We start from the raw sequence: 27534 nt of genomic DNA, 5'->3' as shown, positions 1-27534 counted from the left end.
CAATGACAGAATGTTCCAGAGTGTTCTAAAGAACAACTAGAACTCTAACAGTTTTACTTATGACAAAAGTATGGCACACCTGAAGTCATCTTGATTGGAATAAAGTGGTAACACTTAATACATTTAATTTGAAAAGGAACAAAATGAGGGGTTTCATTTTGCCATAGAAATTGTATATTACCTACTGGCAATAGCCAGTAGGTATATATAGTTAGGATTGTTTTCCATATGGAAATCGCAACATTCTATTGGGAATAACTTTGGCGCCGGTTGAGAAATCTTCCTGAAATTTTCCTTAACTTTGCCTCGCGGCGCTCCGCTCCTTACCTGGAAGTGAGGGGGGGATTCGTCAAGCGGGGGCCGAGATAAAAGGGGGGTCCCAAAACGTGTTTTCCCCATGTTAATTTCCATAGGGCGGTTGGACTCACTTTTAGCCCGAACGGCTGAATGGTTTTCCACCAAACTTGGCAAAATTGTAGGGACTGGTAGCCCGATGTGCCTTTGCTATGTCTCAAGATATGTGCTCCAGTGGTTTTTACGAAAATTAACTTCGAAAAAATATATATTGGGCTACATTGGGCTATATATATGTTAGAGCCCAAATGTAGCCCAATGTAGCCCAATGTAGCCCAAAGATGGCCACCAGAGACAAAAAAAACCAAATGTAGCCCAAATATCAGCCAGAAGTAGCCCAACTATAGCCCAATGACAGAATGTCCCAGAGTGTTCTAAAGAACAACTAGAGCGCCAACAGTCTTACTTATGACAAAAGTATGGCACACCTGAAGTCATCTTGATTGGAATAAAGTGTTAACACTTAAAACATTTAATTTGCAAAGGAACAAAATGAGGGGGTTCATTTTGCCATAGAAATTATGATTAGTGCTGAAGAAAGAAAAATTAGGGCACATTTTGAGTGACTTCTCAAATCCTCTTATATTTCATAAAAAAAATTCTGATATGCAGTCTCCCAAGATGGCCACCAGAGACGAAAGAGCCCAAATGTAGCCCAAATATCAGCCAGATGTAGCCCAACTATAGCCCAATGAGAGAATGTTCCAGAGTGTTCTAAAGAACAACTAGAACTCTAACAGTTTTACTTATGACAAAAGTATGGCACACCTGAAGTCATCTTGATTGGAATAAAGAGGTAACACTTAATACATTTAATTTGAAAAGGAACAAAATGAGGGGTTTCATTTTGCCATAGAAATTTTATATTGTAGGTATATATAGTTAGGATTGTTTTCCATAGGGAAATCGCAACATTCTATTGGGAATAACTTTGGCGCCGGTTGAGGAATCTTCCTGAAATTTTCCTTAACTTTGCCTCGCGGCGCTCCGCTCCTTACCTGAAAGTTTGGGGGGGATTCGTCAAGCGGGGGCTGAGATAAAAGGGGTTCCCAAAACGTGTTTTCCCCATGTTAATTTCCATAGGACGGTTGGACTCACTTTTAGCCCGAACGGCTGAATGGTTTTCCACCAAACTTGGCAAAATTGTAGGGACTGGTAGCCCGATGTGCCTTTGCTATGTCTCAAGATATGTGCTCCAGTGGTTTTTACGAAAATTAACTTTGAAAAAATATATATTGGGCTACATTGGGCTATATATATGTTAGAGCCCAAATGTAGCCCAATGTAGCCCAAAGATGGCCACCAGAGACAAAAAAAAACAAATGTAGCCCAAATATCAGCCAGATGTAGCCCAACTATAGCCCAATGACAGAATGTCCCAGAGTGTTCTAAAGAACAACTAGAGCGCTAACAGTCTTACTTATGACAAAAGTATGGCACACCTGAAGTCATCTTGATTGGAATAAAGTGTTAACACTTAAAACATTTAATTTGCAAAGGAACAAAATGAGGGGGTTCATTTTGCCATAGAAATTATGATTAGTGCTGAAGAAAGAAAAATTAGGGCACATTTTGAGTGACTTCTCAAATCCTCTTATATTTCATTAAAAAATTCTTATATGCAGTCTCCCAAGATGGCCACCAGAGACAAAAGAGCCCAAATGTAGCCCAAATATCAGCCAGATGTAGCCCAACTATAGCCCAATGACAGAATGTTCCAGAGTGTTCTAAAGAACAACTAAAACTCTAACAGTTTTACTTATGACAAAAGTATGGCACACCTGAAGTCATCTTGATTGGAATAAAGTGGTAACACTTAATACATTTAATTTGAAAAGGAACAAAATGAGGGGTTTCATTTTGCCATAGAAATTGTATATTACCTACTGGCAATAGCCAGTAGGTATATATAGTTAGGATTGTTTTCCATAGGGAAATCGCAACATTCTATTGGGAATAACTTTGGCGCCGGTTGAGAAATCTTCCTGAAATTTTCCTTAACTTTGCCTCGCGGCGCTCCGCTCCTTACCTGGAAGTGAGGGGGGGATTCGTCAAGCGGGGGCCGAGATAAAAGGGGGGTCCCAAAACGTGTTTTCCCCATGTTAATTTCCATAGGGCGGTTGGACTCACTTTTAGCCCGAACGGCTGAATGGTTTTCCACCAAACTTGGCAAAATTGTAGGGACTGGTAGCCCGATGTGCCTTTGCTATGTCTCAAGATATGTGCTCCAGTGGTTTTTACGAAAATTAACTTTGAAAAAATATATATTGGGCTACATTGGGCTATATATATGTTAGAGCCCAAATGTAGCCCAATGTAGCCCAATGTAGCCCAAAGATGGCCACCAGAGACAAAAAAAAACAAATGTAGCCCAAATATCAGCCAGATGTAGCCCAACTATAGCCCAATGACAGAATGTCCCAGAGTGTTCTAAAGAACAACTAGAGCGCTAACAGTCTTACTTATGACAAAAGTATGGCACACCTGAAGTCATCTTGATTGGAATAAAGTGTTAACACTTAAAACATTTAATTTGCAAAGGAACAAAATGAGGGGGTTCATTTTGCCATAGAAATTATGATTAGTGCTGAAGAAAGAAAAATTAGGGCACATTTTGAGTGACTTCTCAAATCCTCTTATATTTCATAAAAAAAATTCTGATATGCAGTCTCCCAAGATGGCCACCAGAGACGAAAGAGCCCAAATGTAGCCCAAATATCAGCCAGATGTAGCCCAACTATAGCCCAATGAGAGAATGTTCCAGAGTGTTCTAAAGAACAACTAGAACTCTAACAGTTTTACTTATGACAAAAGTATGGCACACCTGAAGTCATCTTGATTGGAATAAAGAGGTAACACTTAATACATTTAATTTGAAAAGGAACAAAATGAGGGGTTTCATTTTGCCATAGAAATTTTATATTGTAGGTATATATAGTTAGGATTGTTTTCCATAGGGAAATCGCAACATTCTATTGGGAATAACTTTGGCGCCGGTTGAGGAATCTTCCTGAAATTTTCCTTAACTTTGCCTCGCGGCCCTCCGCTCCTTCCCTGAAAGTTTAGGGGGATTCGTCAAGCGGGGGCTGAGATAAAAGGGGTTCCCAAAACGTGTTTTCCCCATGTTAATTTCCATAGGGCGGTTGGACTCACTTTTAGCCCGAACGGCTGAATGGTTTTCCACCAAACTTGGCAAAATTGTAGGGACTGGTAGCCCGATGTGCCTTTGCTATGTCTCAAGATATGTGCTCCAGTGGTTTTTACGAAAATTAACTTTGAAAAAATATATATTGGGCTACATTGGGCTATATATATGTTAGAGCCCAAATGTAGCCCAATGTAGCCCAATGTAGCCCAAAGATGGCCACCAGAGACAAAAAAAAAACAAATGTAGCCCAAATATCAGCCAGATGTAGCCCAACTATAGCCCAATGACAGAATGTCCCAGAGTGTTCTAAAGAACAACTAGAGCGCTAACAGTCTTACTTATGACAAAAGTATGGCACACCTGAAGTCATCTTGATTGGAATAAAGTGTTAACACTTAAAACATTTAATTTGCAAAGGAACAAAATGAGGGGGTTCATTTTGCCATAGAAATTATGATTAGTGCTGAAGAAAGAAAAATTAGGGCACATTTTGAGTGACTTCTCAAATCCTCTTATATTTCATAAAAAAAATTCTGATATGCAGTCTCCCAAGACGGCCACCAGAGACGAAAGAGCCCAAATGTAGCCCAAATATCAGCCAGATGTAGCCCAACTATAGCCCAATGAGAGAATGTTCCAGAGTGTTCTAAAGAACAACTAGAACTCCAACAGTTTTACTTATGACAAAAGTATGGCACACCTGAAGTCATCTTGATTGGAATAAAGAGGTAACACTTAATACATTTAATTTGAAAAGGAACAAAATGAGGGGTTTCATTTTGCCATAGAAATTTTATATTACCTACTGGCGATAGCCAGTAGGTATATATAGTTAGGATTGTTTTCCATAGGTAAATCGCAACATTCTATTGGGAATAACTTTGGCGCCGGTTGAGGAATCTTCCTGAAATTTTCCTTTACTTTGCCTCGCGGCGCTCCGCTCCTTCCCTGAAAGTTTAGGGGGATTCGTCAAGCGGGGGCCGAGATAAAAGGGGGGTCCCAAAACGTGTTTTCCCCATGTTAATTTCCATAGGGCGGTTGGACTCACTTTTAGCCCGGACGGCTAAATGGTTTTCCACCAAACTTGGCAAAATTGTAGGGACTGGTAGCCCGATGTGCCTTTGCTATGTCTCAAGATATGTGCTCCAGTGGTTTTTACGAAAATTAACTTTGAAAAAATATATATTGGGCTACATTGGGCTATATATATGTTAGAGCCTAAATGTAGCCCAATGTAGCCCAATGTAGCCCAATGTAGCCCAAAGATGGCCACCAGAGACAACAAAAAACAAATGTAGCCCAAATATCAGCCAGATGTAGCCCAACTATAGCCCAATGACAGAATGTCCCAGAGTGTTCTAAAGAACAACTAGAGCGCTAACAGTCTTACTTATGACAAAAGTATGGCACACCTGAAGTCATCTTGATTGGAATAAAGTGTTAACACTTAAAACATTTAATTTGCAAAGGAACAAAATGAGGGCGTTTATTTTGCCATAGAAATTATGATTAGTGCTGAAGAAAGAAAAATTAGGGCACATTTTGAGTGACTTCTCAAATCCTCTTATATTTCATTAAAAAAATGCTGATATGCAGTCTCCCAAGATGGCCACCAGAGACAAAAGAGCCCAAATGTAGCCCAAATATCAGCCAGATGTAGCCCAACTATAGCCCAATGACAGAATGTCACAGAGTGTTCTAAAGAACAACTAGAACGCTAACAGTCTTACTTATGACAAAAGTATGGCACACCTGAAGTCATCTTGATTGGAATAAAGTGATAACACTTAATACATTTAATTTGAAAAGGAACAAAATGAGGGGTTTCATTTTGCCATAGAAATTTTATATTACCTACTGGCGATAGCCAGTAGGTATATATAGTTAGGATTGTTTTCCATAGGGAAATGGCAACATTCTATTGGGAATAACTTTGGCGCCGCTTGAGGAATCTTCCTGAACTTTTCCTTAACTTTGCCGTGCGGCGCTCCGCTCCTTCCCTGAAAGTTTGAGGGGGATTCATCAAGTGGGGGCCGAGATAAAAGGGGGGTCCCAAAACGTGCTTTCCCCATGTTAATTTCCATAGGGCGGTTGGACTCACTTTTAGCCCGAACGGCTGAATGGTTTTCCACCAAACTTGGCAAAATTGTAGGGACTGGTAGCCCGATGTGCCTTTGCTATGTCTCAAGATATGTGCTCCAGTGGTTTTTACGAAAATTAACTTTGAAAAAATATATATTGGGCTACATTGGGCTATATATATGTTAGAGCCCAAATGTAGCCCAATGTAGCCCAAAGATGGCCACCAGAGACAAAAACAAACAAATGTAGCCCAAATATCAGCCAGATGTAGCCCAACTATAGCCCAATGACAGAATGTCCCAGAGTGTTCTAAAGAACAACTAGAGCGCTAACAGTCTTACTTATGACAAAAGTATGGCACACCTGAAGTCATCTTGATTGGAATAAAGTGTTAACACTTAAAACATTTAATTTGCAAAGGAACAAAATGAGGGGGTTCATTTTGCCATAGAAATTATGATTAGTGCTGAAGAAAGAAAAATTAGGGCACATTTTGAGTGACTTCTCAAATCCTCTTATATTTCATAAAAAAAATTCTGATATGCAGTCTCCCAAGATGGCCACCAGAGACGAAAGAGCCCAAATGTAGCCCAAATATCAGCCAGATGTAGCCCAACTATAGCCCAATGAGAGAATGTTCCAGAGTGTTCTAAAGAACAACTAGAACTCTAACAGTTTTACTTATGACAAAAGTATGGCACACCTGAAGTCATCTTGATTGGAATAAAGAGGTAACACTTAATACATTTAATTTGAAAAGGAACAAAATGAGGGGTTTCATTTTGCCATAGAAATTTTATATTGTAGGTATATATAGTTAGGATTGTTTTCCATAGGGAAATCGCAACATTCTATTGGGAATAACTTTGGCGCCGGTTGAGGAATCTTCCTGAAATTTTCCTTAACTTTGCCTCGCGGCCCTCCGCTCCTTCCCTGAAAGTTTAGGGGGATTCGTCAAGCGGGGGCTGAGATAAAAGGGGTTCCCAAAACGTGTTTTCCCCATGTTAATTTCCATAGGGCGGTTGGACTCACTTTTAGCCCGAACGGCTGAATGGTTTTCCACCAAACTTGGCAAAATTGTAGGGACTGGTAGCCCGATGTGCCTTTGCTATGTCTCAAGATATGTGCTCCAGTGGTTTTTACGAAAATTAACTTTGAAAAAATATATATTGGGCTACATTGGGCTATATATATGTTAGAGCCCAAATGTAGCCCAATGTAGCCCAATGTAGCCCAAAGATGGCCACCAGAGACAAAAAAAAAACAAATGTAGCCCAAATATCAGCCAGATGTAGCCCAACTATAGCCCAATGACAGAATGTCCCAGAGTGTTCTAAAGAACAACTAGAGCGCTAACAGTCTTACTTATGACAAAAGTATGGCACACCTGAAGTCATCTTGATTGGAATAAAGTGTTAACACTTAAAACATTTAATTTGCAAAGGAACAAAATGAGGGGGTTCATTTTGCCATAGAAATTATGATTAGTGCTGAAGAAAGAAAAATTAGGGCACATTTTGAGTGACTTCTCAAATCCTCTTATATTTCATAAAAAAAATTCTGATATGCAGTCTCCCAAGACGGCCACCAGAGACGAAAGAGCCCAAATGTAGCCCAAATATCAGCCAGATGTAGCCCAACTATAGCCCAATGAGAGAATGTTCCAGAGTGTTCTAAAGAACAACTAGAACTCTAACAGTTTTACTTATGACAAAAGTATGGCACACCTGAAGTCATCTTGATTGGAATAAAGAGGTAACACTTAATACATTTAATTTGAAAAGGAACAAAATGAGGGGTTTCATTTTGCCATAGAAATTTTATATTACCTACTGGCGATAGCCAGTAGGTATATATAGTTAGGATTGTTTTCCATAGGTAAATCGCAACATTCTATTGGGAATAACTTTGGCGCCGGTTGAGGAATCTTCCTGAAATTTTCCTTTACTTTGCCTCGCGGCGCTCCGCTCCTTCCCTGAAAGTTTAGGGGGATTCGTCAAGCGGGGGCCGAGATAAAAGGGGGGTCCCAAAACGTGTTTTCCCCATGTTAATTTCCATAGGGCGGTTGGACTCACTTTTAGCCCGAACGGCTAAATGGTTTTCCACCAAACTTGGCAAAATTGTAGGGACTGGTAGCCCGATGTGCCTTTGCTATGTCTCAAGATATGTGCTCCAGTGGTTTTTACGAAAATTAACTTTGAAAAAATATATATTGGGCTACATTGGGCTATATATATGTTAGAGCCTAAATGTAGCCCAATGTAGCCCAATGTAGCCCAATGTAGCCCAAAGATGGCCACCAGAGACAACAAAAAACAAATGTAGCCCAAATATCAGCCAGATGTAGCCCAACTATAGCCCAATGACAGAATGTCCCAGAGTGTTCTAAAGAACAACTAGAGCGCTAACAGTCTTACTTATGACAAAGGTATGGCACACCTGAAGTCATCTTGATTGGAATAAAGTGTTAACACTTAAAACATTTAATTTGCAAAGGAACAAAATGAGGGCGTTTATTTTGCCATAGAAATTATGATTAGTGCTGAAGAAAGAAAAATTAGGGCACATTTTGAGTGACTTCTCAAATCCTCTTATATTTCATTAAAAAAATGCTGATATGCAGTCTCCCAAGATGGCCACCAGAGACAAAAGAGCCCAAATGTAGCCCAAATATCAGCCAGATGTAGCCCAACTATAGCCAAATGACAGAATGTCACAGAGTGTTCTAAAGAACAACTAGAACGCTAACAGTCTTACTTATGACAAAAGTATGGCACACCTGAAGTCATCTTGATTGGAATAAAGTGATAACACTTAATACATTTAATTTGAAAAGGAACAAAATGAGGGGTTTCATTTTGCCATAGAAATTTTATATTACCTACTGGCGATAGCCAGTAGGTATATATAGTTAGGATTGTTTTCCATAGGGAAATGGCAACATTCTATTGGGAATAACTTTGGCGCCGCTTGAGGAATCTTCCTGAACTTTTCCTTAACTTTGCCGTGCGGCGCTCCGCTCCTTCCCTGAAAGTTTGAGGGGGATTCATCAAGTGGGGGCCGAGATAAAAGGGGGGTCCCAAAACGTGCTTTCCCCATGTTAATTTCCATAGGGCGGTTGGACTCACTTTTAGCCCGAACGGCTGAATGGTTTTCCACCAAACTTGGCAAAATTGTAGGGACTGGTAGCCCGATGTGCCTTTGCTATGTCTCAAGATATGTGCTCCAGTGGTTTTCACGAAAATTAACTTTGAAAAAATATATATTGGGCTACATTGGGCTATATATATGTTAGAGCCCAAATGTAGCCCAATGTAGCCCAATGTAGCCCAAAGATGGCCACCAGAGACAAAAAAAACCAAATGTAGCCCAAATATCAGCCAGATGTAGCCCAACTATAGCCCAATGACAGAATGTCCCAGAGTGTTCTAAAGAACAACTAGAGCGCTAACAGTCTTACTTATGACAAAAGTATGGCACACCTGAAGTCATCTTGATTGGAATAAAGTATTAACACTTACAACATTTAATTTGCAAAGGAACAAAATGAGGGCGTTCATTTTGCCATAGAAATTATGATTAGTGCTGAAGAAAGAAAAATTAGGGCACAATTTGAGTGACTTCTCAAATCCTCTTATATTTCATTAAAAAAATTCTGATATGCAGTCTCCCAAGATGGCCACCAGAGACAAAATAGCCCAAATGTAGCCCAAATATCAGCCAGATGTAGCCCAACTCTAGCCCAATGACAGAATATTCCAGAGTGTTCTAAAGAACAACTAGAACTCTAACAGTTTTACTTATGACAAAAGTATGGCACACCTGAAGTCATCTTGATTGGAATAAAGTGGTAGCACTTAATACATTTAATTTGAAAAGGAACAAAATGAGGGGTTTCATTTTGCCATAGAAATTGTATATTACCTACTGGCGATAGCCAGTAGGTATATATAGTTAGGATTGTTTTCCATAGGGAAATCGCAACATTCTATTGGGAATAACTTTGGTGCCGGTTGAGGAATCTTCCTGAAATTTTCCTTAACTTTGCTGTGCGGCGCTCCGCTCCTTCCCTGAAAGTTTGAGGGGGATTCATCAAGTGGGGGCCGAGATAAAAGGGGGGTCCCAAAATTTGCTTTCCCCATGTTAATTTCCATAGGGCGGTTGGACTCACTTTTAGCCCGAACGGCTGAATGGTTTTCCACCAAACTTGGCAAAATTGTAGGGACTGGTAGCCCGATGTGCCTTTGCTATGTCTCAAGATATGTGCTCCAGTGGTTTTTACGAAAATTAACTTTGAAAAAATATATATTGGGCTACATTGGGCTATATATATGTTAGAGCCCAAATGTAGCCCAATGTAGCCCAATGTAGCCCAATGTAGCCCAAAGATGGCCACCAGAGACAACAAAAAACAAATGTAGCCCAAATATCAGCCAGATGTAGCCCAACTATAGCCCAATGACAGAATGTCCCAGAGTGTTCTAAAGAACAACTAGAGCGCTAACAGTCTTACTTATGACAAAAGTATGGCACACCTGAAGTCATCTTGATTGGAATAAAGTGTTAACACTTAAAACATTTAATTTGCAAAGGAACAAAATGAGGGCGTTTATTTTGCCATAGAAATTATGATTAGTGCTGAAGAAAGAAAAATTAGGGCACATTTTGAGTGACTTCTCAAATCCTCTTATATTTCATTAAAAAAATGCTGATATGCAGTCTCCCAAGATGGCCACCAGAGACAAAATAGCCCAAATGTAGCCCAAATATCAGCCAGATGTAGCCCAACTATAGCCCAATGACAGAATGTCACAGAGTGTTCTAAAGAACAACTAGAACGCTAACAGTCTTACTTATGACAAAAGTATGGCACACCTGAAGTCATCTTGATTGGAATAAAGTGATAACACTTAATACATTTAATTTGAAAAGGAACAAAATGAGGGGTTTCATTTTGCCATAGAAATTTTATATTACCTACTGGCGATAGCCAGTAGGTATATATAGTTAGGATTGTTTTCCATAGGGAAATGGCAACATTCTATTGGGAATAACTTTGGCGCCGCTTGAGCAATCTTCCTGAAATTTTCCTTAACTTTGCCGTGCGGCGCTCCGCTCCTTCCCTGAGAGTTTGAGGGGGATTCATCAAGTGGGGGCCGAGATAAAAGGGGGGTCCTAAAACGTGTTTTCCCCATGTTAATTTCCATAGGGCGGTTGGACTCACTTTTAGCCCGAACGGCTGAATGGTTTTCCACCAAACTTGGCAAAATTGTAGGGACTGGTAGCCCGATGTGCCTTTGCTATGTCTCAAGATATGTGCTCCAGTGGTTTTTACGAAAATTAACTTTGAAAAAATATATATTGGGCTACATTGGGCTATATATATGTTAGAGCCCAAATGTAGCCCAATGTAGCCCAATGTAGCCCAAAGATGGCCACCAGAGACAACAAAAAACAAATGTAGCCCAAATATCAGCCAGATGTAGCCCAACTATAGCCCAATGACAGAATGTCCCAGAGTGTTCTAAAGAACAACTAGAGCGCTAACAGTCTTACTTATGACAAAAGTATGGCACACCTGAAGTCATCTTGATTGGAATAAAGCGTTAACACTTAAAACATTTAATTTGCAAAGGAACAAAATGAGGGCGTTTATTTTGCCATAGAAATTATGATTAGTGCTGAAGAAAGAAAAATTAGGGCACATTTTGAGTGACTTCTCAAATCCTCTTATATTTCATTAAAAAAATGCTGATATGCAGTCTCCCAAGATGGCCACCAGAGACAAAAGAGCCCAAATGTAGCCCAAATATCAGCCAGATGTAGCCCAACTATAGCCCAATGACAGAATGTCACAGAGTGTTCTAAAGAACAACTAGAACGCTAACAGTCTTACTTATGACAAAAGTATGGCACACCTGAAGTCATCTTGATTGGAATAAAGTGATAACACTTAATACATTTAATTTGAAAAGGAACAAAATGAGGGGTTTCATTTTGCCATAGAAATTTTATATTACCTACTGGCGATAGCCAGTAGGTATATATAGTTAGGATTGTTTTCCATAGGGAAATGGCAACATTCTATTGGGAATAACTTTGGCGCCGCTTGAGGAATCTTCCTGAAATTTTCCTTAACTTTGCCGTGCGGCGCTCCGCTCCTTCCCTGAAAGTTTGAGGGGGATTCATCAAGTGGGGGCCGAGATAAAAGGGGGGTCCCAAAACGTGCTTTCCCCATGTTAATTTCCATAGGGCGGTTGGACTCACTTTTAGCCCGAACGGCTGAATGGTTTTCCACCAAACTTGGCAAAATTGTAGGGACTGGTAGCCCGATGTGCCTTTGCTATGTCTCAAGATATGTGCTCCAGTGGTTTTCACGAAAATTAACTTTGAAAAAATATATATTGGGCTACATTGGGCTATATATATGTTAGAGCCCAAATGTAGCCCAATGTAGCCCAATGTAGCCCAAAGATGGCCACCAGAGACAAAAAAAAACAAATGTAGCCCAAATATCAGCCAGATGTAGCCCAACTATAGCCCAATGACAGAATGTCCCAGAGTGTTCTAAAGAACAACTAGAGCGCTAACAGTCTTACTTATGACAAAAGTATGGCACACCTGAAGTCATCTTGATTGGAATAAAGTATTAACACTTAAAACATTTAATTTGCAAAGGAACAAAATGAGGGCGTTCATTTTGCCATAGAAATTATGATTAGTGCTGAAGAAAGAAAAATTAGGGCACAATTTGAGTGACTTCTCAAATCCTCTTATATTTCATTAAAAAAATTCTGATATGCAGTCTCCCAAGATGGCCACCAGAGACAAAATAGCCCAAATGTAGCCCAAATATCAGCCAGATGTAGCCCAACTCTAGCCCAATGACAGAATGTTCCAGAGTGTTCTAAAGAACAACTAGAACTCTAACAGTTTTACTTATGACAAAAGTATGGCACACCTGAAGTCATCTTGATTGGAATAAAGTGGTAACACTTAATACATTTAATTTGAAAAGGAACAAAATGAGGGGTTTCATTTTGCCATAGAAATTGTATATTACCTACTGGCGATAGCCAGTAGGTATATATAGTTAGGATTGTTTTCCATAGGGAAATCGCAACATTCTATTGGGAATAACTTTGGCGCCGGTTGAGGAATCTTCCTGAAATTTTCCTTAACTTTGCCGTGCGGCGCTCCGCTCCTTCCCTGAAAGTTTGAGGGGGATTCATCAAGTGGGGGCCGAGATAAAAGGGGGGTCCCAAAATGTGCTTTCCCCATGTTAATTTCCATAGGGCGGTTGGACTCACTTTTAGCCCGAACGGCTGAATGGTTTTCCACCAAACTTCGCAAAATTGTAGGGACTGGTAGCCCGATGTGCCTTTGCTATGTCTCAAGATATGTGCTCCAGTGGTTTTTACGAAAATTAACTTTGAAAAAATATATATTGGGCTACATTGGGCTATATATATGTTAGAGCCCAAATGTAGCCCAATGTAGCCCAATGTAGCCCAATGTAGCCCAAAGATGGCCACCAGAGACAACAAAAAACAAATGTAGCCCAAATATCAGCCAGATGTAGCCCAACTATAGCCCAATGACAGAATGTCCCAGAGTGTTCTAAAGAACAACTAGAGCGCTAACAGTCTTACTCATGACAAAAGTATGGCACACCTGAAGTCATCTTGATTGGAATAAAGTGTTAACACTTAAAACATTTAATTTGCAAAGGAACATAATGAGGGGGTTTATTTTGCCATAGAAATTATGATTAGTGCTGAAGAAAGAAAAATTAGGGCACATTTTGAGTGACTTCTCAAATCCTCTTATATTTCATTAAAAAAAATTCTGATATACAGTCTCCCAAGATGGCCACCAGAGACAAAAGAGCCCAAATGTAGCCCAAATATCAGCCAGGTGTAGCCCAACTATAGCCCAATGAGAGAATGTTCCAGAGTGTTCTAAAGAACAACTAGAACTCTAACAGTTTTACTTATGACAAAAGTATGGCACACCTGAAGTCATCTTGATTGGAATAAAGAGGTAACACTTAATACATTTAATTTGAAAAGGAACAAAATGAGGGGTTTCATTTTGCCATAGAAATTTTATATTACCTACTGGCGATAGCCAGTAGGTATATATAGTTAGGATTGTTTTCCATAGGTAAATCGCAACATTCTATTGGGAATAACTTTGGCGCCGGTTGAGGAATCTTCCTGAAATTTTCCTTAACTTTGCCTCGCGGCGCTCCGCTCCTTCCCTGAAAGTTTAGGGGGATTCGTCAAGCGGGGGCCGAGATAAAAGGGGGGTCCCAAAACGTGTTTTCCCCATGTTAATTTCCATAGGGCGGTTGGACTCACTTTTAGCCCGAACGGCTGAATGGTTTTCCACCAAACTTGGCAAAATTGTAGGGACTGGTAGCCCGATGTGCCTTTGCTATGTCTCAAGATATGTGCTCCAGTGGTTTTTACGAAAATTAACTTTGAAAAAATATATATTGGGCTACATTGGGCTATACATATGTTAGAGCCCAAATGTAGCCCAATGTAGCCCAATGTAGCCCAATGTAGCCCAAAGATGGCCACCAGAGACAACAAAAAACAAATGTAGCCCAAATATCAGCCAGATGTAGCCCAACTATAGCCCAATGACAGAATGTCCCAGAGTGTTCTAAAGAACAACTAGAGCGCTAACAGTCTTACTTATGACAAAAGTATGGCACACCTGAAGTCATCTTGATTGGAATAAAGTGATAACACTTAATACATTTAATTTGAAAAGGAACAAAATGAGGGGTTTCATTTTGCCATAGAAATTTTATATTACCTACTGGCGATAGCCAGTAGGTATATATAGTTAGGATTGTTTTCCATAGGGAAATGGCAACATTCTATTGGGAATAACTTTGGCGCCGCTTGAGGAATCTTCCTGAAATTTTCCTTAACTTTGCCGTGCGGCGCTCCGCTCCTTCCCTGAAAGTTTGAGGGGGATTCATCAAGTGGGGGCCGAGATAAAAGGGGGGTCCCAAAACGTGCTTTCCCCATGTTAATTTCCATAGGGCGGTTGGACTCACTTTTAGCCCGAACGGCTGAATGGTTTTCCACCAAACTTGGCAAAATTGTAGGGACTGGTAGCCCGATGTGCCTTTGCTATGTCTCAAAATATGTGCTCCAGTGGTTTTCACGAAAATTAACTTTGAAAAAATATATATTGGGCTACATTGGGCTATATATATGTTAGAGCCCAAATGTAGCCCAATGTAGCCCAATGTAGCCCAAAGATGGCCACCAGAGACAAAAAAAAACAAATGTAGCCCAAATATCAGCCAGATGTAGCCCAACTATAGCCCAACGACAGAATGTCCCAGAGTGTTCTAAAGAACAACTAGAGCGCTAACAGTCTTACTTATGACAAAAGTATGGCACACCTGAAGTCATCTTGATTGGAATAAAGTATTAACACTTAAAACATTTAATTTGCAAAGGAACAAAATGAGGGCGTTCATTTTGCCATAGAAATTATGATTAGTGCTGAAGAAAGAAAAATTAGGGCACAATTTGAGTGACTTCTCAAATCCTCTTATATTTAATTAAAAAAATTCTGATATGCAGTCTCCCAAGATGGCCGCCAGAGACAAAATAGCCCAAATGTAGCCCAAATATCAGCCAGATGTAGCCCAACTCTAGCCCAATGACAGAATGTTCCAGAGTGTTCTAAAGAACAACTAGAACTCTAACAGTTTTACTTATGACAAAAGTATGGCACACCTGAAGTCATCTTGATTGGAATAAAGTGGTAACACTTAATACATTTATTTGAAAAGGAACAAAATGAGGGGTTTCATTTTGCCATAGAAATTGTATATTACCTACTGGCGATAGCCAGTAGGTATATATAGTTAGGATTGTTTTCCATAGGGAAATCGCAACATTCTATTGGGAATAACTTTGGCGCCGGTTGAGGAATCTTCCTGAAATTTTCCTTAACTTTGCCGTGCGGCGCTCCGCTCCTTCCCTGAAAGTTTGAGGAGGATTCATCAAGTGGGGGCCGAGATAAAAGGGGGGTCCCAAAATGTGCTTTCCCCATGTTAATTTCCATAGGGCGGTTGGACTCACTTTTAGCCCGAACGGCTGAATGGTTTTCCACCAAACTTGGCAAAATTGTAGGGACTGGTAGCCCGATGTGCCTTTGCTATGTCTCAAGATATGTGCTCCAGTGGTTTTTACGAAAATTAACTTTGAAAAAATATATATTGGGCTACATTGGGCTATATATATGTTAGAGCCCAAATGTAGCCCAATGTAGCCCAATGTAGCCCAATGTAGCCCAAAGATGGCCACCAGAGACAACAAAAAACAAATGTAGCCCAAATATCAGCCAGATGTAGCCCAACTATAGCCCAATGACAGAATGTCCCAGAGTGTTCTAAAGAACAACTAGAGCGCTAACAGTCTTACTTATGACAAAAGTATGGCACACCTGAAGTCATCTTGATTGGAATAAAGTGTTAACACTTAAAACATTTAATTTGCAAAGGAACAAAATGAGGGCGTTTATTTTGCCATAGAAATTATGATTAGTGCTGAAGAAAGAAAAATTAGGGCACATTTTGAGTGACTTCTCAAATCCTCTTATATTTCATTAAAAAAATGCTGATATGCAGTCTCCCAAGATGGCCACCAGAGACAAAAGAGCCCAAATGTAGCCCAAATATCAGCCAGATGTAGCCCAACTATAGCCCAATGACAGAATGTCACAGAGTGTTCTAAAGAACAACTAGAACGCTAACAGTCTTACTTATGACAAAAGTATGGCACACCTGAAGTCATCTTGATTGGAATAAAGTGATAACACTTAATACATTTAATTTGAAAAGGAACAAAATGAGGGGTTTCATTTTGCCATAGAAATTTTATATTACCTACTGGCGATAGCCAGTAGGTATATATAGTTAGGATTGTTTTCCATAGGGAAATGGCAACATTCTATTGGGAATAACTTTGGCGCCGCTTGAGGAATCTTCCTGAAATTTTCCTTAACTTTGCCGTGCGGCGCTCCGCTCCTTCCCTGAAAGTTTGAGGGGGATTCATCAAGTGGGGGCCGAGATAAAAGGGGGGTCCCAAAACGTGCTTTCCCCATGTTAATTTCCATAGGGCGGTTGGACTCACTTTTAGCCCGAACGGCTGAATGGTTTTCCACCAAACTTGGCAAAATTGTAGGGACTGGTAGCCCGATGTGCCTTTGCTATGTCTCAAGATATGTGCTCCAGTGGTTTTCACGAAAATTAACTTTGAAAAAAGTATATATTGGGCTACATTGGGCTATATATATGTTAGAGCCCAAATGTAGCCCAATGTAGCCCAATGTAGCCCAAAGATGGCCACCAGAGACAAAAAAAACAAATGTAGCCCAAATATCAGCCAGATGTAGCCCAACTATAGCCCAATGACAGAATGTCCCAGAGTGTTCTAAAGAACAACTAGAGTGCTAACAGTCTTACTTATGGCAAAAGTATGGCACACCTGAAGTCATCTTGATTGGAATAAAGTGTTAACACTTAAAACATTTAATTTGCAAAGGAACAAAATGAGGGGGTTCATTTTGCCATAGAAATTATGATTAGTGCTGAAGAAAGAAAAATTAGGGCACATTTTGAGTGACTTCTCAAATCCTCTTATATTTCATTAAAAAAATTCTTATATGCAGTCTCCCAAGATGGCCACCAGAGACAAAAGAGCCCAAATGTAGCCCAAATATCAGCCAGATGTAGCCCAACTATAGCCCAATGACAGAATGTTCCAGAGTGTTCTAAAGAACAACTAAAACTCTAACAGTTTTACTTATGACAAAAGTATGGCACACCTGAAGTCATCTTGATTGGAATAAAGTGGTAACACTTAATACATTTAATTTGAAAAGGAACAAAATGAGGGGTTTCATTTTGCCATAGAAATTTTATATTACCTACTGGCGATAGCCAGTAGGTATATATAGTTAGGATTGTTTTCCATAGGAAAATCGCAACATTCTATTGGGAATAACTTTGGCGCCGGTTAAGGAATCTTCCTGAAAGTTTCCTTAACTTTGCCTCGCGGCGCTCCGCTCCTTCCCTGAAAGTTTGGGGGGGATTCGTTAAGCGGGGGCCGAGATAAAAGGGGGGTCCCAAAACGTGCTTTCCCCATGTTAATTTCCATAGGGCGGTTGGACTCACTTTTAGCCCATACGGCTGAATGGTTTTCCACCAAACTTGGCAAAATTGTAGGGACTGGTAGCCCGATGTGCCTTTGCCATGTCTCAAGATATGTGCTCCAGTGGTTTTCACGAAAATTATCTTTGAAAAAATATATATTGGGCTACATTGGGCTATATATATGTTAGAGCCCAAATGTAGCCCAATGTAGCCCAATGTAGCCCAAAGATGGCCACCAGAGACAAAAAAAACCAAATGTAGCCCAAATATCAGCCAGATGTAGCCCAACTATAGCCCAATGACAGAATGTCCCAGAGTGTTCTAAAGAACAACTAGAGCGCTAACAGTCTTACTTATGACAAAAGTATGGCACACCTGAAGTCATCTTGATTGGAATAAAGTATTAACACTTAAAACATTTAATTTGCAAAGGAACAAAATGAGGGCGTTCATTTTGCCATAGAAATTATGATTAGTGCTGAAGAAAGAAAAATTAGGGCACATTTTGAGTGACTTCTCAAATCCTCTTATATTTCATTAAAAAAATTCTGATATGCAGTCTCCCAAGATGGCCACCAGAGAAAAAATAGCCCAAATGTAGCCCAAATATCAGCCAGATGTAGCCCAACTCTAGCCCAATGACAGAATGTTCCAGAGTGTTCTAAAGAACAACTAGAGCGCTAACAGTTTTACTTATGACAAAAGTATGGCACACCTGAAGTCATCTTGATTGGAATAAAGAGGTAACACTTAATACATTTAATTTGAAAAGGAACAAAATGAGGGGTTTCATTTTGCCATAGAAATTTTATATTACCTACTGGCGATAGCCAGTAGGTATATATAGTTAGGATTGTTTTCCATAGGGAAATCGCAACATTCTATTGGGAATAACTTTGGCGCCGGTTGAGGAATCTTCCTGAAATTTTCCTTAACTTTGCCTCGCGGCCCTCCGCTCCTTCCCTGAAAGTTTAGGGGGATTCGTCAAGCGGGGGCCGAGATAAAAGGGGGGTCCCAAAACGTGTTTTCCCCATGTTAATTTCCATAGGGCGGTTGGACTCACTTTTAGCCCGAACGGCTGAATGGTTTTCCACCAAACTTGGCAAAATTGTAGGGACTGGTAGCCCGATGTGCCTTTGCTATGTCTCAAGATAATGTGCTCCAGTGGTTTTTACGAAAATTAACTTTGAAAAAATATATATTGGGCTACATTGGGCTATATATATGTTAGAGCCCAAATGTAGCCCAATGTAGCCCAATGTAGCCCAATGTAGCCCAAAGATGGCCACCAGAGACAAAAAAAAACAAATGTAGCCCAAATATCAGCCAGATGTAGCCCAACTATAGCACAACGACAGAATGTCCCAGAGTGTTCTAAAGAACAACTAGAGCGCTAACAGTCTTACTTATGACAAAAGTATGGCACACCTGAAGTCATCTTGATTGGAATAAAGTGTTAACACTTAAAACATTTAATTTGCAAAGGAACAAAATGAGGGGGTTTATTTTGCCATAGAAATTATGATTAGTGCTGAAGAAAGAAAAATTAGGGCACATTTTGAGTGACTTCTCAAATCCTCTTATATTTCATTAAAAAAAATTCTGATATGCAGTCTCCCAAGATGGCCACCAGAGACAAAAGAGCCCAAATGTAGCCCAAATATCAGCCAGGTGTAGCCCAACTATAGCCCAATGAGAGAATGTTCCAGAGTGTTCTAAAGAACAACTAGAACTCTAACAGTTTTACTTATGACAAAAGTATGGCACACCTGAAGTCATCTTGATTGGAATAAAGAGGTAACACTTAATACATTTAATTTGAAAAGGAACAAAATGAGGGGTTTCATTTTGCCATAGAAATTTTATATTACCTACTGGCGATAGCCAGTAGGTATATATAGTTAGGATTGTTTTCCATAGGAAAATCGCAACATTCTATTGGGAATAACTTTGGCGCCGGTTAAGGAATCTTCCTGAAAGTTTCCTTAACTTTGCCTCGCGGCGCTCCGCTCCTTCCCTGAAAGTTTGGGGGGATTCGTTAAGCGGGGGCCGAGATAAAAGGGGGGTCCCAAAACGTGCTTTCCCCATGTTAATTTCCATAGGGCGGTTGGACTCACTTTTAGCCCATACGGCTGAATGGTTTTCCACCAAACTTGGCAAAATTGTAGGGACTGGTAGCCCGATGTGCCTTTGCTATGTCTCAAGATATGTGCTCCAGTGGTTTTCACGAAAATTAACTTTGAAAAAATATATATTGGGCTACATTGGGCTATATATATGTTAGAGCCCAAATGTAGCCCAATGTAGCCCAATGTAGCCCAAAGCTGGCCACCAGAGACAAAAAAAAACAAATGTAGCCCAAATATCAGCCAGATGTAGCCCAACTATAGCCCAATGACAGAATGTCCCAGAGTGTTCTAAAGAACAACTAGAGCGCTAACAGTCTTACTTATGACAAAAGTATGGCACACCTGAAGTCATCTTGATTGGAATAAAGTATTAACACTTAAAACATTTAATTTGCAAAGGAACAAAATGAGGGCGTTCATTTTGCCATAGAAATTATGATTAGTGCTGAAGAAAGAAAAATTAGGGCACATTTTGAGTGACTTCTCAAATCCTCTTATATGTCATTAAAAAAATTCTGATATGCAGTCTCCCAAGATGGCCACCAGAGAAAAAATAGCCCAAATGTAGCCCAAATATCAGCCAGATGTAGCCCAACTCTAGCCCAATGACAGAATGTTCCAGAGTGTTCTAAAGAACAACTAGAGCGCTAACAGTTTTACTTATGACAAAAGTATGGCACACCTGAAGTCATCTTGATTGGAATAAAGAGGTAACACTTAATACATTTAATTTGAAAAGGAACAAAATGAGGGGTTTCATTTTGCCATAGAAATTTTATATTACCTACTGGCGATAGCCAGTAGGTATATATAGTTAGGATTGTTTTCCATAGGGAAATCGCAACATTCTATTGGGAATAACTTTGGCGCCGGTTGAGGAATCTTCCTGAAATTTTCCTTAACTTTGCCTCGCGGCCCTCCGCTCCTTCCCTGAAAGTTTAGGGGGATTCGTCAAGCGGGGGCCGAGATAAAAGGGGGGTCCCAAAACGTGTTTTCCCCATGTTAATTTCCATAGGGCGGTTGGACTCACTTTTAGCCCGAACGGCTGAATGGTTTTCCACCAAACTTGGCAAAATTGTAGGGACTGGTAGCCCGATGTGCCTTTGCTATGTCTCAAGATAATGTGCTCCAGTGGTTTTTACGAAAATTAACTTTGAAAAAATATATATTGGGCTACATTGGGCTATATATATGTTAGAGCCCAAATGTAGCCCAATGTAGCCCAATGTAGCCCAATGTAGCCCAAAGATGGCCACCAGAGACAAAAAAAAACAAATGTAGCCCAAATATCAGCCAGATGTAGCCCAACTATAGCACAACGACAGAATGTCCCAGAGTGTTCTAAAGAACAACTAGAGCGCTAACAGTCTTACTTATGACAAAAGTATGGCACACCTGAAGTCATCTTGATTGGAATAAAGTGTTAACACTTAAAACATTTAATTTGCAAAGGAACAAAATGAGGGGGTTTATTTTGCCATAGAAATTATGATTAGTGCTGAAGAAAGAAAAATTAGGGCACATTTTGAGTGACTTCTCAAATCCTCTTATATTTCATTAAAAAAAATTCTGATATGCAGTCTCCCAAGATGGCCACCAGAGACAAAAGAGCCCAAATGTAGCCCAAATATCAGCCAGGTGTAGCCCAACTATAGCCCAATGAGAGAATGTTCCAGAGTGTTCTAAAGAACAACTAGAACTCTAACAGTTTTACTTATGACAAAAGTATGGCACACCTGAAGTCATCTTGATTGGAATAAAGAGGTAACACTTAATACATTTAATTTGAAAAGGAACAAAATGAGGGGTTTCATTTTGCCATAGAAATTTTATATTACCTACTGGCGATAGCCAGTAGGTATATATAGTTAGGATTGTTTTCCATAGGGAAATCGCAACATTCTATTGGGAATAACTTTGGCGCCGGTTGAGGAATCTTCCTGAAATTTCCCTTAACTTTGCCTCGCGGCGCTCCGCTCCTTCCCTGAAAGTTTAGGGGGATTCGTCAAGCGGGGGCCGAGATAAAAGGGGGGTCCCAAAACGTGTTTTCCCCATGTTAATTTCCATAGGGCGGTTGGACTCACTTTTAGCCCGAACGGCTGAATGGTTTTCCACCAAACTTGGCAAAATTGTAGGGACTGGTAGCCCGATGTGCCTTTGTTATGTCTCAAGATATGTGCTCCAGTGGTTTTTACGAAAATTAACTTTGAAAAAATATATATTGGGCTACATTGGGCTATATATATGTTAGAGCCCAAATGTAGCCCAATGTAGCCCAATGTAGCCCAAAGATGGCCACCAGAGACAACAAAAAACAAATGTAGCCAAATATCAGCCAGATGTAGCCCAACTATAGCCCAATGACAGAATGTCCCAGAGTGTTCTAAAGAACAACTAGAGCGCTAACAGTCTTACTTATGACAAAAGTATGGCACACCTGAAGTCATCTTGATTGGAATAAAGTGTTAACACTTAAAACATTTAATTTGCAAAGGAACAAAATGAGGGCGTTTATTTTGCCATAGAAATTATGATTAGTGCTGAAGAAAGAAAAATTAGGGCACATTTTGAGTGACTTCTCAAATCCTCTTATATTTCATTAAAAAAATGCTGATATGCAGTCTCCCAAGATGGCCACCAGAGACAAAAGAGCCCAAATGTAGCCCAAATATCAGCCAGATGTAGCCCAACTATAGCCCAATGACAGAATGTCACAGAGTGTTCTAAAGAACAACTAGAACGCTAACAGTCTTACTTATGACAAAAGTATGGCACACCTGAAGTCATCTTGATTGGAATAAAGTGATAACACTTAATACATTTAATTTGAAAAGGAACAAAATGAGGGGTTTCATTTTGCCATAGAAATTTTATATTACCTACTGGCGATAGCCAGTAGGTATATATAGTTAGGATTGTTTTCCATAGGGAAATGGCAACATTCTATTGGGAATAACTTTGGCGCCGCTTGAGGAATCTTCCTGAAATTTTCCTTAACTTTGCCGTGCGGCGCTCCGCTCCTTCCCTGAAAGTTTGAGGGGGATTCATCAAGTGGGGGCCGAGATAAAAGGGGAGTCCCAAAACGTGCTTTCCCCATGTTAATTTCCATAGGGCGGTTGGACTCACTTTTAGCCCGAACGGCTGAATGGTTTCCACCAAACTTGGCAAAATTGTAGGGACTGTTAGCCCGATGTGCCTTTGCTATGTCTCAAGATATGTGCTCCAGTAGTTTTTACGAAAATTAACTTTGAAAAAATATTTATTGGGTTACATTGGGCTATATATATATGTTAGAGCCCAAATGTAGCCCAATGTAGCCCAATGGAGCCCAATGGAGCCCAAAGATGGCCACCAGAGACAAAAAAAACAAATGTAGCCCAAATATCAGCCAGATGTAGCCCAACTATAGCCCAATGACAGAATGTCCCAGAGTGTTCTAAAGAACAACTAGAGTGCTAACAGTCTTACTTATGGCAAAAGTATGGCACACCTGAAGTCATCTTGATTGGAATAAAGTGTTAACACTTAAAACATTTAATTTGCAAAGGAACAAAATGAGGGGGTTCATTTTGCCATAGAAATTATGATTAGTGCTGAAGAAAGAAAAATTAGGGCACATTTTGAGTGACTTCTCAAATCCTCTTATATTTCATTAAAAAAATTCTTATATGCAGTCTCCCAAGATGGCCACCAGAGACAAAAGAGCCCAAATGTAGCCCAAATATCAGCCAGATGTAGCCCAACTATAGCCCAATGACAGAATGTTCCAGAGTGTTCTAAAGAACAACTAAAACTCTAACAGTTTTACTTATGACAAAAGTATGGCACACCTGAAGTCATCTTGATTGGAATAAAGTGGTAACACTTAATACATTTAATTTGAAAAGGAACAAAATGAGGGGTTTCATTTTGCCATAGAAATTTTATATTACCTACTGGCGATAGCCAGTAGGTATATATAGTTAGGATTGTTTTCCATAGGAAAATCGCAACATTCTATTGGGAATAACTTTGGCGCCGGTTGCGGAATCTTCCTGAAAGTTTCCTTAACTTTGCCTCGCGGCGCTCCGCTCCTTCCCTGAAAGTTTGGGGGGGATTCGTTAAGCGGGGGCCGAGATAAAAGGGGGGTCCCAAAACGTGCTTTCCCCATGTTAATTTCCATAGGGCGGTTGGACTCACTTTTAGCCGATACGGCTGAATGGTTTTCCACCAAACTTGGCAAAATTGTAGGGACTGGTAGCCCGATGTGCCTTTGCTATGTCTCAAGATATGTGCTCCGGTGGTTTTCACGAAAATTAACTTTGAAAAAATATATATTGGGCTACATTGGGCTATATATATGTTAGAGCCCAAATGTAGCCCAATGTAGCCCAATGTAGCCCAAAGATGGCCACCAGAGACAAAAAAAAACAAATGTAGCCCAAATATCAGCCAGATGTAGCCCAACTATAGCCCAATGACAGAATGTCCCAGAGTGTTCTAAAGAACAACTAGAGCGCTAACAGTCTTACTTATGACAAAAGTATGGCACACCTGAAGTCATCTTGATTGGAATAAAGTGTTAACACTTAAAACATTTAATTTGCAAAGGAACAAAATGAGGGGGTTCATTTTGCCATAGAAATTATGATTAGTGCTGAAGAAAGAAAAATTAGGGCACATTTTGAGTGACTTCTCAAATCCTCTTATATTTCATTAAAAAAATTCTGATATGCAGTCTCCCAAGATGGCCACCAGAGACAAAATAGCCCAAATGTAGCCCAAATATCAGCCAGATGTAGCCCAACTATAGCCCAATGACAGAGTGTTCCAGAGTGTTCTAAAGAACAACTAGAACTCTAACAGTTTTACTTATGACAAAAGTATGGCACACCTGAAGTCATCTTGATTGGAATAAAGTGGTAACACTTAATACATTTAATTTGAAAAGGAACAAAATGAGGGGTTTCATTTTGCCATAGAAATTGTATATTACCTACTGGCGATAGCCAGTAGGTATATATAGTTAGGATTGTTTTCCATAGGGTAATCGCAACATTCTATTGGGAATAACTTTGGCGCCGGTTGAGGAATCTTCCTGAAATTTTCCCTAACTTTGCCTCGCGGCGCTCCGCTCCTTACCCGAAAGTTTGGTGGGGATTCGTCAAGCGGGGGCTGAGATAAAAGGGGTTCCCAAAACGTGTTTTCCCCATGTTAATTTCCATAGGACGGTTGGACTCACTTTTAGCCCGAACGGCTGAATGGTTTTCCACCAAACTTGGCAAAATTGTAGGGACTGGTAGCCCGATGTGCCTTTGCTATGTCTCAAGATATGTGCTCCAGTGGTTTTTACGAAAATTAACTTTGAAAAAATATATATTGGCCTACATTGGGCTATATATATGTTAGAGCCCAAATGTAGCCCAATGTAGCCCAATGTAGCCCAAAGATGGCCACCAGAGACAAAAAAAACAAATGTAGCCCAAATATCAGCCAGATGTAGCCCAACTATAGCCCAATGACAGAATGTCCCAGAGTGTTCTAAAGAACAACTAGAGCGCTAACAGTCTTACTTATGACAAAAGTATGGCACACCTGAAGTCATCTTGATTGGAATAAAGTGGTAACACTTAAAACATTTAATTTGCAAAGGAACAAAATGAGGGGGTTCATTTTGCCATAGAAATTATGATTAGTGCTGAAGAAAGAAAAATTAGGGCACATTTTGAGTGACTTCTCAAATCCTCTTATATTTCATTAAAAAAATTCTGATATGCAGTCTCCCAAGATGGCCACCAGAGACAAAATAGCCCAAATGTAGCCCAAATATCAGCCAGATGTAGCCCAACTCTAGCCCAATGACAGAATGTTCCAGAGTGTTCTAAAGAACAACTAGAACTCTAACAGTTTTACTTATGACAAAAGTATGGCACACCTGAAGTCATCTTGATTGGAATAAAGTGGTAACACTTAATACATTTAATTTGAAAAGGAACAAAATGAGGGGTTTCATTTTGCCATAGAAATTGTATATTACCTACTGGCGATAGCCAGTAGGTATATATAGTTAGATTGTTTTCCATAGGGAAATCGCAACATTCTATTGGGAATAACTTTGGCGCCGGTTGAGGAATCTTCCTGAAATTTTCCTTAACTTTGCCGTGCGGCGCTCCGCTCCTTCCCTGAAAGTTTGAGGGGGATTCATCAAGTGGGGGCCGAGATAAAAGGGGGGTCCCAAAATGTGCTTTCCCCATGTTAATTTCCATAGGGCGGTTGGACTCACTTTTAGCCCGAACGGCTGAATGGTTTTCCACCAAACTTGGCAAAATTGTAGGGACTGGTAGCCCGATGTGCCTTTGCTATGTCTCAAGATATGTGCTCCAGTGGTTTTTACGAAAATTAACTTTGAAAAAATATATATTGGGCTACATTGGGCTATATATATGTTAGAGCCCAAATGTAGCCCAATGTAGCCCAATGTAGCCCAATGTAGCCCAAAGATGGCCACCAAAGACAACAAAAAACAAATGTAGCCCAAATATCAGCCAGATGTAGCCCAACTATAGCCCAATGACAGAATGTCCCAGAGTGTTCTAAAGAACAACTAGAGCGCTAACAGTCTTACTTATGACAAAAGTATGGCACACCTGAAGTCATCTTGATTGGAATAAAGTGTTAACACTTAAAACATTTAATTTGCAAAGGAACAAAATGAGGGCGTTTATTTTGCCATAGAAATTATGATTAGTGCTGAAGAAAGAAAAATTAGGGCACATTTTGAGTGACTTCTCAAATCCTCTTATATTTCATTAAAAAATGCTGATATGCAGTCTCCCAAGATGGCCACCAGAGACAAAAGAGCCCAAATGTAGCCCAAATATCAGCCAGATGTAGCCCAACTATAGCCCAATGACAGAATGTCACAGAGTGTTCTAAAGATCAACTAGAACGCTAACAGTCTTACTTATGACAAAAGTATGGCACACCTGAAGTCATCTTGATTGGAATAAAGTGATAACACTTAATACATTTAATTTGAAAAGGAACAAAATGAGGGGTTTCATTTTGCCATAGAAATTTTATATTACCTACTGGCGATAGCCAGTAGGTATATATAGCTAGGATTGTTTTCCATAGGGAAATGGCAACATTCTATTGGGAATAACTTTGGCGCCGCTTGAGCAATCTTCCTGAAATTTTCCTTAACTTTGCCGTGCGGCGCTCCGCTCCTTCCCTGAGAGTTTGAGGGGGATTCATCAAGTGGGGGCCGAGATAAAAGGGGGGTCCCAAAACGTGCTTTCCCCATGTTAATTTCCATAGGGCGGTTGGACTCACTTTTAGCCCGAACGGCTGAATGGTTTTCCACCAAACTTGGCAAAATTGTAGGGACTGGTAGCCCGATGTGCCTTTGCTATGTCTCAAGATATGTGCTCCAGTAGTTTTTACGAAAATTAACTTTGAAAAAATATTTATTGGGTTACATTGGGCTATATATATATGTTAGAGCCCAAATGTAGCCCAATGTAGCCCAATGGAGCCCAATGTAGCCCAAAGATGGCCACCAGAGACAAAAAAAACAAATGTAGCCCAAATATCAGCCAGATGTAGCCCAACTATAGCCCAATGACAGAATGTCCCAGAGTGTTCTA

The sequence above is a fragment of the Lissotriton helveticus genome, chromosome 8 (genome assembly GCF_964261635.1).
Source record: "Lissotriton helveticus chromosome 8, aLisHel1.1, whole genome shotgun sequence".
NCBI classification, from domain to species: domain Eukaryota; kingdom Metazoa; phylum Chordata; class Amphibia; order Caudata; family Salamandridae; genus Lissotriton; species Lissotriton helveticus.
This window is presented reverse-complemented; position numbering follows the sequence as displayed.